The sequence below is a fragment of the Monodelphis domestica genome, chromosome X (assembly GCF_027887165.1).
Source record: "Monodelphis domestica isolate mMonDom1 chromosome X, mMonDom1.pri, whole genome shotgun sequence".
In the NCBI taxonomy this organism is placed as follows: Eukaryota; Metazoa; Chordata; class Mammalia; order Didelphimorphia; family Didelphidae; genus Monodelphis; species Monodelphis domestica.
The window spans coordinates 69,082,341-69,095,036 of record NC_077235.1 but is presented as its reverse complement, the minus strand read 5'-3'; the positions used below and the strand labels follow the sequence as shown (position 1 = coordinate 69,095,036).

Genomic DNA, 12,696 nt, shown 5'->3' with positions numbered 1-12,696 from the left:
GCATATAATTGAACAAAATAACTTTTAATGGTCATATCATCTTTATTGGTTCATGCATTTACCTTTTTCATTTTGGAGATGGGTTTAAAAAAATCAAATTATCCAGTGTTATCTCATCTCTTTTCCTTCATAAAATCAGCTCCTGCTTTTCTGTTTTATTTCTTTATTTTCAATTTTACTAATATGTCCTTTGACTTTTTAGGAATTCCATTGTGATATTTAATTAGAAATTTTTAATTTTTTTGTTTAGTTTTTAAATTATGCACCCAATTTATTGATATACTCTCTTTTTTGAGATATAAACCTTGAGAGACAAAAATATTCCTGTAAGTCTTGCTTTTGCTAGATTCTATAAATTTTGGTGTATTGTTTCATTGCTCTATTAAGTGTAAATAACACAGAACTATCAAATAGTCAGAAAAACCAAGTCTTGAATCAGGATAGGGATAAGTCCAGTATTTAATTCTTTCCTCCAAGTCTGAGGCCACAACTTTTACAAGGCATAAACCCTGGACGATGGGGATGTTATCACTGGGAGTGCCACCACCCTAGATGACAACTCCAAGAAACAAAAGAATTTGGGGAACCTCTATACCATTTGGGGGATAACCAGGGGCAGGGAAAGATGACTGATCTCACTATAGCTACAAAGGAAATGGGAGTGTACAAACTATACTGACAGGATACAATCAAGCCTGGGAAAGGAATCATGGCTAGAGGCTGAGATGTGAGGGAAGGGGTGCTTCCAATGGATCCTACAGGATGGTTCCTGCCCAGGTGTGAATCTTCTTGGGGAAGGGTCTGATACAATAGGGGAGATTATCTAAGACAAAGAGGTTCCTTAGCATATGCTTATCTCACCCTAACTGGATTGTCATTCCCCTGAGGGTCCCCCACTCAGTCTGAAACTTCCAACTTGGAATTCTGTTCAGGGTAGATTCCTATGGGAAAAGGGAACAAGTACAAACTTTGGGGTCTCCAACTATAAGCTAGTTCTGAAACTTGGGGTCCATCAGATCCCACTAGGCCACAAGTTTGGGATTCCTAAATTCCATGTTGACAAAGTGTAACTGATTATCTCTTTTAATTAGGTCTATTTTTCCTTGTGTTTGTCTGAAATTATGATTTCTACCCTTACCATTTATACTTGAGTTGAAGTATAATAGATTCTGCTCCAGCCTGTTAATTTAACTTTGTATGTGTGTTTTTCCCCCAATTACGTGTAGAAACAATCTTTAACAGTTGTTTTCTAACAATTTGCCATCCAAATTCCCTCCCTTTCACCTCTTCTCCTTCCTCTCCAAGACAGCAAGTAATGTAGATTATATGTGCAATATATATTTCCATATTTGTCAGGTTGTGAAAGAATGCATAAAATGCTATGCTTCCAATTGCATTCAGATTCCATCAGTTCATTCTTTAGGGGTGGATAGCATGTTTTCATCATGAGTTGTGGCTGCTGGCAGCCACAAATTAATATATTCATGGGTGAACTCTCAGAAGGGAGGTTGAAGACTGAGGGAGAATGGGTGATGAGAGAAAAGGAGAGGGGAAAACCATCAAGGAAGAAAGACTCAGAGCTTAAGGATTCAATAGCCTGGGCTCCAGCTTGCAGTGCTCCTCTGAAGATAGAGGAACACAATAAAGACTCAGAGATAAGGGAATAGTAGCCAAAAAGTAGGCCTTACAGCCAGTAGTCTTTGAGTGGAATTGAGTACTGATGGAATAGAGCTCTGGTGTTGAAGAGCTTTGGAGGTCAAGAACCTTGGTGGTGTTGCCTGGGAAAAAACACAGAACTAATAAATAGTCAGTAAAGCCACTCTTTTATCAAGGAAGAGGGGTTCAGTGTAATAGTAGGCCTCCACACAGAGCTGCATGCTTACACTCACACAGAGTCCGAGGATTGAACTTTGGATGCTCTGAACACTGACCCTGAGAGAGCCAACCATGCTAGATTGTCAACTCCTAGGAACAAAAGAATTTGGGGGACATCTATACCATTTGGGAAACTGAGGGACTGGGAAATATGATCAATTGACATCACCATGGTTACAAGGAAATGGGAGTGTTCAAATTATACTGACAGAATACAGTCTAGCTTGGGGAAAGAATCATAGGTAGAGACTAGGATGTGAGGGAAGGGACTGCCTACAATGGATACTAAAGAATTGTCCCTGCCCAGGTGTAAGTCTTCTTGGGAAAGGGTCTCTGATACAATGGGGTCCATTATTCACTCTGAAACTGCTAGCCTGAGATTCCTTTCAGGGTGGATTCTCACAGGAACAGGAACAAGTACAAACTTTGGGGTCTCCAACTTACAATATAGTCCTGAAACTTGGGGTTCATCAGATCTTATTAGACTACAAGTTTGGGGTTTCTAGATTCCACGTTGATACCCCGCCCTTTTTAGTCAAAGGCTGAACGCTGCTGCCCAAACAAATGGACAAATGGGTGATGCTATATAGGATTTGGCTCTGTTACTAATGGTGAAAACTTTGGGGTATAGTTATGGGCAATTGACATTTGGGGGGCCTCCCCAAATATCCATGCATTGACATTTGAGCCAGAAAGGCAGGCAGTCTGCCTTTGGCAAAAATTCTGACAAACAAAATATGACCCCATTTCCCCAAAGTCTTTTAAGCCTTTCAAATCTGGTGGGTCCTGATAAATGTAATGCCTTTGGCCTCCTCTCTCCTGTGGAGTTCTCCTTTTGTACAGCAAGCTTATTGCTGCAAGAGAAAACAAGAGAAATCCATAAACACATTCTCTAACAGGACTTGATCAACTCCCAATATACTTACTCACTATAAAGATTATCCATGCTACTAACCTTAGTCTGCAATCCCATATTATTAATTCTATTAATGTCTATTATATACCAATTATAAAATTGTGTAAGCTACAGGCTTAATCAGAAAGAGTGCCTTCCTCTACCACACTAACCATATAAAAAGCAACCTTACAAACTATAGAAATATAAAAGCAAAAAATAAAATCCACATCACAGATTAATCAAAGCTTTTAAGTCTGAAAAGTGGCCCTTTCCCCTGTTCTGTGGCCAAAAATTAAAATATCATCTAATACCAAGTAAAATTCGAATTGATTATTGTAACCTCCTGTAGTTACATATTAAAATTCTCAGGGTGGACACCTGAGGAGATTGGAAACTGAGGGAAAATGGATAGAGAAGAGAAAGAGAGAGACAAAGGAATAAAGACTCAAGAGACAAGGAGTTAAAAAAATATGGGCTACATCTTGCCATGCCCCTATGATGGTATTGAGAAAGGGCACTACACATGCCTTCAAACTTTTATTGAAGAGTTTAGGAATGTGGAGTGGGAGGTAGCTAATGAACATGTGACATGGCATAGGTTTTAACATTGGCTCAATTGACAATAACGTAATCAAAGAGGAAGAGGTTAATCAAACATGTGACTTGGTATGGAATGTGGTCTAACAATGTGTAAGCTAGGACCCTGTGGCAAATAATGTCCTGCTCAGGAATTCTTTTGACCTTTGGTCTGAAGATTTGGAAATACAATAATCAATAAGTAACATGACCATGAGTCTGGTATATGAACATATAAGATACATATCAATACACTAATCATACTTTCAACATGTTAATATAGCTGGTATGCTACAAATTTTCTATTCCCAAAATCACAAAATCACATATAAAAAAACTGCATGACAATTTCAGCTTCAAAATGTTAAATTTTTTATGTTGAACTTAATATTTAATTGGTGGTCGCCAGGGATTTAATTTCTAAATCCCAAAATAAATTACTCAGGTGAATGGAATTTATGGTAGTTTATTTTTACAATTAGAGGGAAGATATTAAGGAGGAGAGAAAAGGGGAGAGAGAGAGAGAGAGAGAGAGAGAGAGAGAGAGAGAGAGAGAGAGAGAGAGAGAGAGAGAGAAAGCTTCCTCTTTCTCTGAAACAGTTAGAAATAGTAAGACCTAGCTAGGGAAAGGAGTCTCAAGACAATGGGCCTTTTTTAGAGGTTCACACCTCCAGAAACTACTAAGTCAGCCTTTACACTTACGATGACCGTCTAAAAGGAAAGCAGTGTGAGGTTTCCTGCCGGAGCTTTTCCAGAGGTCCAGTTCCACAGCTAAATGTCTTCACTCCAAGTCCAAGTGTCTGTCTTCCAGTCCAACTCCAAGTGACTGATTGATCTTGTGTGTCTCTGTTTCCACTATTTAAAAACCTTTTTTCTCTTGTGTCACCTCCCCTAAATCTTACGTCTACCAATCACAGCAGATGCTTTTCTCAAGGACTGCCTATTTCACACATGCATCACAGACCTCCCACTCAATGTATGAAATGGGTGTTCACACCTTTTTGTGGTTAGTTGGTACCTTCTTGTGGTTAAAATGGGTAGATCTACTTTAAATACTGAGTTAACACTTTGCAGATTAAAATCTAAAAATAGCCTGGGGATTACAATTTTATATTCACTATCAAGGAAGAGCTAAGTACCTTCATGGTTACAATCAGGAGATAGGCAAATCCAATCTTCACAAAAGCAATTTTAAAAGTCCAATTTAAAAAAGTCTCCAAATTAAAATTAACTCCCCAAATTCTCAAGATAAAAAAATGCTTCTGGCTTTCCTTAATTTTAAAGCTCTCACATACCCCCTTTTGGGGCGGTTGAGATGCTAGGGATTTTAAAAGCTGTTTTCATTCACCTTTAACTACTCAGCAACTATAATGATGCTTTAATAGCTTAGACTCTTTATTCCTATGAACTGTCACTTTGTATGAAAGAAAGAATTTTGCAACTGAGTCAGCCAATGCAAAAAGCCTGTAGATAATAATTATTATGAAAATAGTTCTCCTGATTTGACTGAGTTCTAGCCTTAACTAAATTAGTTTTGGTACACATTTCAATGTCCTGAGTATCTATTTATTGGCAATAATGGCTCATTTACCATTGCACATAGGCCTAGTCTATAGGTGATTTCATTAGCATCCCTAGTCACAAAGGTTTCCTTCTTATCTTTGTTTCCTCCCTTGATGCTCCAAAAATGTATAAACTTTACTGTTATGGGGAGCAATTAATTCAGCCTTCTATCTGAACCTTGTTTATTTAAAATGCTACTTAGGATTCATTATGTATATGTGTTGCTCCCCCTCCTTTTTGGCACTGATGTTTTGCCAGGTTTTCCTTCTGACCTAAATTCTTCCACCTTTTAAATCCTTAGGAAAAAGGAACCTCCTTAATCTGCTACTTCATTTAAAATGGCTGAAACCTTCTATGTGCCTGCACAATGCCTATATTCTAGGTCTTGCCTTTCTAAAGCTTCCTTCATTATATGTTTACAGAAAATTTGCTATAACTGAAGCAAAGTGGGAAGTAACTTAAAATGAGGGAGATAAGCTCCCGTAATTTGGAATATTAATGCCATGAGTAAGTTGGCCATGATGAGCCTTGCCATTTACCCTTTTGACTATCTCAATAACCAGTTTTCCTCCATAGCATTTCTATTCCCAATTATCTTCTCATACTATTCACCACCATGCTCAAGGTTCAAAATAAATTTTCTTCTGTTATTACCAATTATTTCTAGGCTCCATCATTTCTTTCCTAATTTCTTCTGATACTACCTTGAGACAAACTAGCACTCTGGAATCTCTGCTGCAAATTCTCCAATTAACAGATATTACTTTCAAGCCTCTTAAGGTAAAATGCTCCTATTTTAAACCTATACTTTAGCTAAATCTGGGAAATAACTCTTCTTTCTAGGTTTTCTACTTAAAAGGGATTTTTGCTCAGGGGAAATAGAAATCTCAGGGGAAATAAAATGGCCAGTTTTATGTCTGCTACAGAAATATTTCTAAAAGTCAATGACAATGATGAGGAACAATACTTATCCAGATTCAGTTTTGTAAAAATTAAATCTCTAATAAAAATATTATATTTTAAGAGATTAATTAATGATCATTAGAAATCAAGGAATAAAGAGGGTACAAAATAAAAACTACGTGCCCATGGTTGATCAGCCAGTTCAAACACCTTCCTCGTCCCCACCTAATATCCCCTACCTACAGGAAGTACGTAATTACAGGAAGTCAGTGGGCTCCTGGGAAATTAGTTCTTTTTTAGGGTAACGGATTTTCAATTATAGTTTCTTGGGGGCTCTTTTGGACTTCTCATAGGTATCTTCTTCAAGAATCCTTCAGATTCTAGGCTGCAGGAAAATCTTGTCCAGGCTTTTGGCTCCTACGAAATATCTTGAGATAATAGTCAGTGCTTCTGGGGTTCTAAATAAATTCCTTTTTAACAAGCAGTCTAGCAAACTTAACCTTAGAAAGTTTTAATCATTTCACCCACACTCCAAAACTGGGGTGGTAAATACAGGGCATCCCTTGAAATGTCTTAGGAATTTTCCCAGGTGGGAATTCATTTCTCTAATAGTGGTCATGTGCCAATGATCATCAGAAAAATAATATTCACAAAACAATTAGTTCTCTCCACTTAAAAAGGAAAAAATAGTTAACAATCAAGATTCACTGGTCTTTTAAAACTGTAATGGGGGGCAGCTGAGTAGTTCAGTGGATTGAGAGCCAGGCCTGGAGCTGGGAGGTCCTGGGTTCAAATGTGGCCTCAGATACTTCCTAGCTGGGTGACCCTGGGCAAGTCACTTGACCCCCATTGCCTAGCCCTTACCACTCTTCTGCCTTGGAACCAATACACAGTATTGACTCCAAGACAAAAGGTAAGGGTTTAAAAAAAACTGTAATGGTTGCACTCTGGAAATTTACCTTAAAAACTCTAAAAATCACGTTATAGTTTGTGGTCCTTTTACTTTTTTGTTTAAAGTAAAATCCATAAAAATTTCTCAACAAACACAAAATTTAGGGTTCCTAAGGAACAGCTTAAAAAGTACCTTTAAATAAGAATACCTGTCCAATTCCCTTCTCTTCCTCTTTACTCTAATTTACTCCAAAATTGCCTCGTTGACCTAAAGCAAAAATGACTTCTTAAAAGGAAATTTGTAGGTCACTTATAAAGACAACATTCCTGGTTTTCTTACCATTAACGCAAACCTTGTCCTAACAATGTCTTGTCTTTTTACAGTGACACAATAACCAAAAATGAACTTTCTTTACTTCTGAACACACATGTTAATCAGAAAGAACTTGTTCTTTGGAAACCGTTGACAAAAAGGTGAAATGACAGCCTCAGAGAACAAAGTTAATACCTGGAATTAAACACATCTCATCACCAACATTAAAACTGAACTGCCCTTTATATATGACGTTTCACACATTAACTATCCCCAAAACTAGGAAGAAAAGCTTAGATTTCTGGACCTCCTTTGGCCTCCTGCTTGATATTCCCAGCTCCAGATCGCCAGCTCTTGTCTCACCTCTTTAGCTTTTGTGAGGAATTAACTGTTAGCACAACTCGATAGACATTATTTGCTAACATTTATATCACCTGCATTTAGAAGAAATACATTAGACATACAGTATAAGCAAAACTCCCCAGAACATCGAGAAGAAACCCAGAACTTCAGTTCTTAAGCTTCTATGAGAAGCTTTCACAAAGTTTCACGACCATTTAAACCTTAAACCATGGCATTTCAGTTCCTGAAGAAACTTTCTATTTTAATATTTTATTTAATATTAATATCTCTATTTTAATCGACTTAAAGTTGTTGCCCAGTACCTCAGTTGAACACTCCATCTCAGCTTCCCATTCAAAGCTTTTGGCCAACCAACCATTCATGCCTCTGAACTGCACTCTCCTTGCCCTTACCTCTAGCATAGACACTGCTTCATTCACATACACAGGCACCAATACCTCCCCCCCCCCCCAATAGTCAATATCGGAGCTTGTAGTCAGGTTGAGCCAGACTCCATTTTGTCCAATTTGTCTTGGGGTCAAATTCTGCTACCATCTGTCATCTTAGCCAAACCTTTGTCTGAACTAAATTCATATCTCTCTCTCCCTCTCTCTCTCTCTCTCTCTCTCTCTCTCTCTCTCTCTCTCTCTCTCTCTCTCTCTTTCTCTGTATATATATATATGTGTGTGTGTATATATGAAATATATAATTTGTGGCCATTTTGTTGGGTGGTTCCTCTGGCTGCTGGCTCCCACCTCCTCCTGGGGACCACAGACATACTGTTCCCCATTCCAGTAGCTCCTGGGTAGCTCTGGATTCTGCAGCTTTCTCTGCAATACACAGACCACTGCTTAATGCCCCCTTAATTAAAACGTGGATCACTCCCAAATACATGAGACTGAGTCCTTTTTCCGAGAGCCACTTACCTGACCCCTCTGCTAACCGGATTCCTGACTCAATCCCAAATGGGTTGTGTGGGTACCTCACGTCTTGGGGTCCTCATTAGTAGGGCAGTTCAGGCAGCTGAGACTTCAGAATCTTGGTGAGACCTCTATTTGTTGACTTGGAAAAAACACAGAACTAATAAATAGTCAGTAAAGCTACTCTTTTATCAAGGAAGAGGGGTTCAGTGTAATAGTAGGCCTCCACACAGAGCTGCATGCTTACACTCACACAGAGTCCGAGGATTGAACTCTGGATGCTCTGGACACTGACCTGGGAGAGTCAATGCTGGATTGACAACTCCCAGGAACAAAAGAATTTGGGAGACCTCTATACCATTTGGGAAACCGAGGGACTGGGAAATATGATTGATTGACATCACCATGGTTACAAGGAAATGGGAGTGTTCAAACTATACTGGCAGAATACAGTCAAGCTTGGGGATCATAGCTAGAGACTGGGGTGTAAGGGAAGGGGCTTCTTACAGTGAATTCTAAAAGGGTGGTCCCTGCCCTGGTGTGGGTCTTCCTGGGAAAGAGTCTCTGATACAATACCTAAGACAAAAAGAGGACTTCGCATAAGTCCTACCTAACTGGGATTGTCTTTTACCTCAATTACTGAATAATTGTCCATTATTCAGTCTGAACCTGCTAGCCTGAGATTCCCTTCAGGGTGGATTCTCACAGGAACTAGGAACAAACTTTGGGGTCTCCAATTTACAATCTAGTCCTGAAACTTGGGGTTCACCAGATTTTACTAGGCTACAAGTTTGGGGTTTTTTTCTTGGTGTTTGGGCATACTCATTTTGGGGGGGGGGTTACAAAAAGGAGGAACAAAGGTAGTCTGACAAATTAGGTAATCACACAACATCACCTAAGACAGTAGGTGTAGCTAATGCCCCGAATCAAGAGTACATGTGACCGAAGGCATCTAAGCTTGTTTGATACGTAGGTTAATTGATTGTTATTGGCAAAAGGAGGAAACTGAGATATCCTGCCAGTCTTCAAGAGTGTAGCCTCAGAGGTGAGTTAGGAATTTGACAAGGTTAAGGTTTAATTTAAGTCAAGGTTATAGAAACCGATCATTAGAAATAGCATAAGAGTCAGCTTTTTGAGCCACCCCTAAAATAATATCAAGATTAGCACATGCTTGGACTCCTCCATATCCCCCTTTTTAATAAAAAAATCATGATGATTAGAGTGAGTAATTTAAAAGAAATCTAAAAAATTCAAAAAAATCAAAAAGGGAAAAATAAAAAAAAAACAGTCTCAAAAGGGGTTAAATTAGTCACTGCAGGAAAACAATGTGTATAGAAATCATAAAAGAAAATAAAAACAAGAAATTTGAAATAAAATTTTGTGATTAAAAGATTCTAAGTTAAAAGAAGAAGAAGAATTTTTTTTATACATCTGGATCATCAGTTGGCCCTAATTAATTTAAAATATATGTTCCACAAGCCTGTGGGACATTTGTAACAATAAAGCATTTTACCCATTGGCAGTCAAGGCTGTAGGAAGTTGTCAAAGCTAAAGGAGGGACTATAGTTTGAGGTGAAAGGGAAGTCTTATTTCCTTAGTCTGATTATGTGTAGAGCTTTAGGGATATTGGAGCCAAGATGCCAGCCACATAGAGATTTTATTGGAACTATGGTACCTGGCAGGCCTGTGTTTGAAGGTGTCAATAACCGCGCCCTTTTACCTCCAACCAAGACCTTAGCAACCAATGTCCAACCATCTCATATGGATTTGGGGTCTTTTTAGATCTTAGGCTTTCTGGCAAAGTATAATGGCTCTATTGCTGCGATTCCTCCTTCTGAAATCAGACATAATAATTCGTACCAGTCCCATGACATTTAACAAATGCTTACAGGTTCCTACAGTCTCAAGCTTTTGGGTAAGCCTATAGGGCCAATGTATGCAATGACCGTAACCTACAAAATCAGAATCTTAATACTGATTTCATGTACTTCAGTACTAAAAATAATAGGAAAAAATAAAATGAAAAAAGGAAAGAAAAGAAAAAGATTACAAATTCAAATATCCTATTGTAAATAAAAACAAAATGAATAATCAAAATCTTAAATACATAGCTCACATTCTGTGTGGCAATGTTTTAGCCAAGCAGAAGTTTCTCACTCAAAAATTGAGATTGTGATTCACAGTGTGGGTGTATAAGATCTTCCAATATGTAAAAGCTTTTCAAAAAACAACAATGCGAATTTTTAAAAGTACCAATATTCCCAAAAATATAACATTCTATATGTGGGGCAGCTGGGTAGCTCAGTGGATTGAGAGCCAGGCCTAGAGATAGGAGGTCCTCGGTTCAAATCTGGCCTCAGACACTTCCTAGCTGTGTGACCCTGGGCAAGTTACTTGACCCACATTATATTATATTATATTTTATATATTTTATATTATATATTATAGAACCATTATATCCCCTATTCAATTAAAATTTAGAATTTTTTTATTAAATGCAATTTCAAGCTGAATAGATTTATATATTAGCCTAATTCTAATAAAGACATACTTTTTTTGCAAATATTGAATAAACAGGTTAAGAGAATTAGCACCTATGCATTTAGGACAATATGAACAATTTCTGTTACAACTGAACAGCATTCAATGTACTGTTATAAGATTTCCAATTGTAAAATTTGTTTTTTGATCATATGGAACAATTCCAACAAAATAATTGCAAGTTACATATTGTAGAAGACAATTTGAAGTTTTTAGGTACATGAAAAGAGCTGATCTCACAACAAATACCCATATACTTTTTGAATAGAATGTCTGTAAGCAAATTAATACTAGTCTTTTGCCTCTTAGTAAAAAGTTCATCTGTGTGGATAGTTCATTAGACTTGTTCTTAGGTCAGTGGTTGTGCCTTGTTTGTTCATCTGCTGCTTTTCTGGTGTCTGGCCTCTGTGTTGTGCTGTGGTTGGTGCTGGACAGACATCTGCTTTCTTTGCTCTCTAGGTTGGTCTTCTCTGGGAATGTTTGATGACTCTGGTTTTCTTCCATGGATTTCTGATATCTGTGAAAATAGAAGCAAAATCTTGACCCCGAATGAAAAATTCATGGGATCTTTTTCTTGTCTGATAACATGCTTCTTGTTTTTGAATTTGGGCTGTTCAATTTCTTTTAGCTCTTTTTCCAATTGGCTGTTTTTTAGAATTTTCTAGGATACCGGCCTTATGAGAGATGTTCCATGATTTGTCCAATTGTGCTCATCTCTTGCTGGTATAATCACCCTTGTTCCAATTTTTAAACTGTTTTGGAATGGCCAGATGTGCAAGATTATTTAAAAGATGTGCAATAACGTTACATACTTCTCCATTTTGAGCTTTAGCTGATATATCATGAGAGTAATTATCTCCAATCATATTATTTTTCAATTTTTACAACAGGAGCACATTGTAATGCATCCCTTTGCCACAATTGTGCAGGTCTTAAAGCCTTGTGGTTAGCTCCAGAATATGGAACACAAAATTTGTATCACCAATTAATTTCACTTGCTTGTATAGAAAATTGAGGTTCAATAGATCTAGCACTCTGATGTAGTAGTGAGTGCGAATTACTGCTTCCTGTAAAGCAGCGGCTACTAGGCCATTTACCTTTGAAATGACCTCAGACAGAGGTCTAGGGAGATTTGTGTGAGAGCAAATGTGTGTTATAGAATTTTTACTCTGTCTTTGCAAGATAGTATTCATTGTGGTATGAAACAACAGAATTGATTCTGCATCTTGCATTAGTTTAATTTTTGCAGCTTTTAAACAACCAACCAGATAAACAACATACCATGGCTCACTCGCATATGATATTACAAGTCTGTGCTATGGCTTTAAGCATGTGTCTAACTGCAGTCAACTTTGCTCTTTGCAAAAAACTCAACTGTATCTGCATTAACATGACATGATTGTCTCATCTTGCTTCTGCTTTTTCCTGATTTGATGCAGCACTGAAAGTCTTCACGGCATCAGCAATAAGGTGCAGTGATGTTATTTTCGAACAAACAATCAGAGCTAAATTTGTAATTTGCAAGACTTTGGTACTAGGAATTTTTACAGAGTACCTTGGCCAATAGAGACACCGTGCAAGTAACATTGAGCTTGCCCTAGTGTGATGGGGAGATGAATGTTCTCCCAATCACAGTCCATTAGACGTTGAGACTTTTTCATGATCTGGGAAATTACTAACAGCATCAGTTCTAAATAACTAGTGAGGGATTTAGTTTGGTGATTAGCTAAATGCAGCCACTCAATGATAAGGTCTCCTTGATGTAAGGTACAAGTGGGTGTGTACTTGATGCTTATGACTGAGGCTATTAAAGGGAGAGAAGGGTTCATTCTAAACAATCTGGCTGTTGACAAAGCTACTTCCACTTCTTTGAA

General features: G+C 37.8%; 1 long non-coding RNA gene across 1 annotated transcript in view; it reads left to right on the top strand.

The window, feature by feature from the left end:
* Positions 1 to 12,696, top strand: part of LOC130456102 (uncharacterized) — a 59,016-nt gene that overhangs the window by 24,951 nt on the left and 21,369 nt on the right. The window lies entirely within an intron of this gene.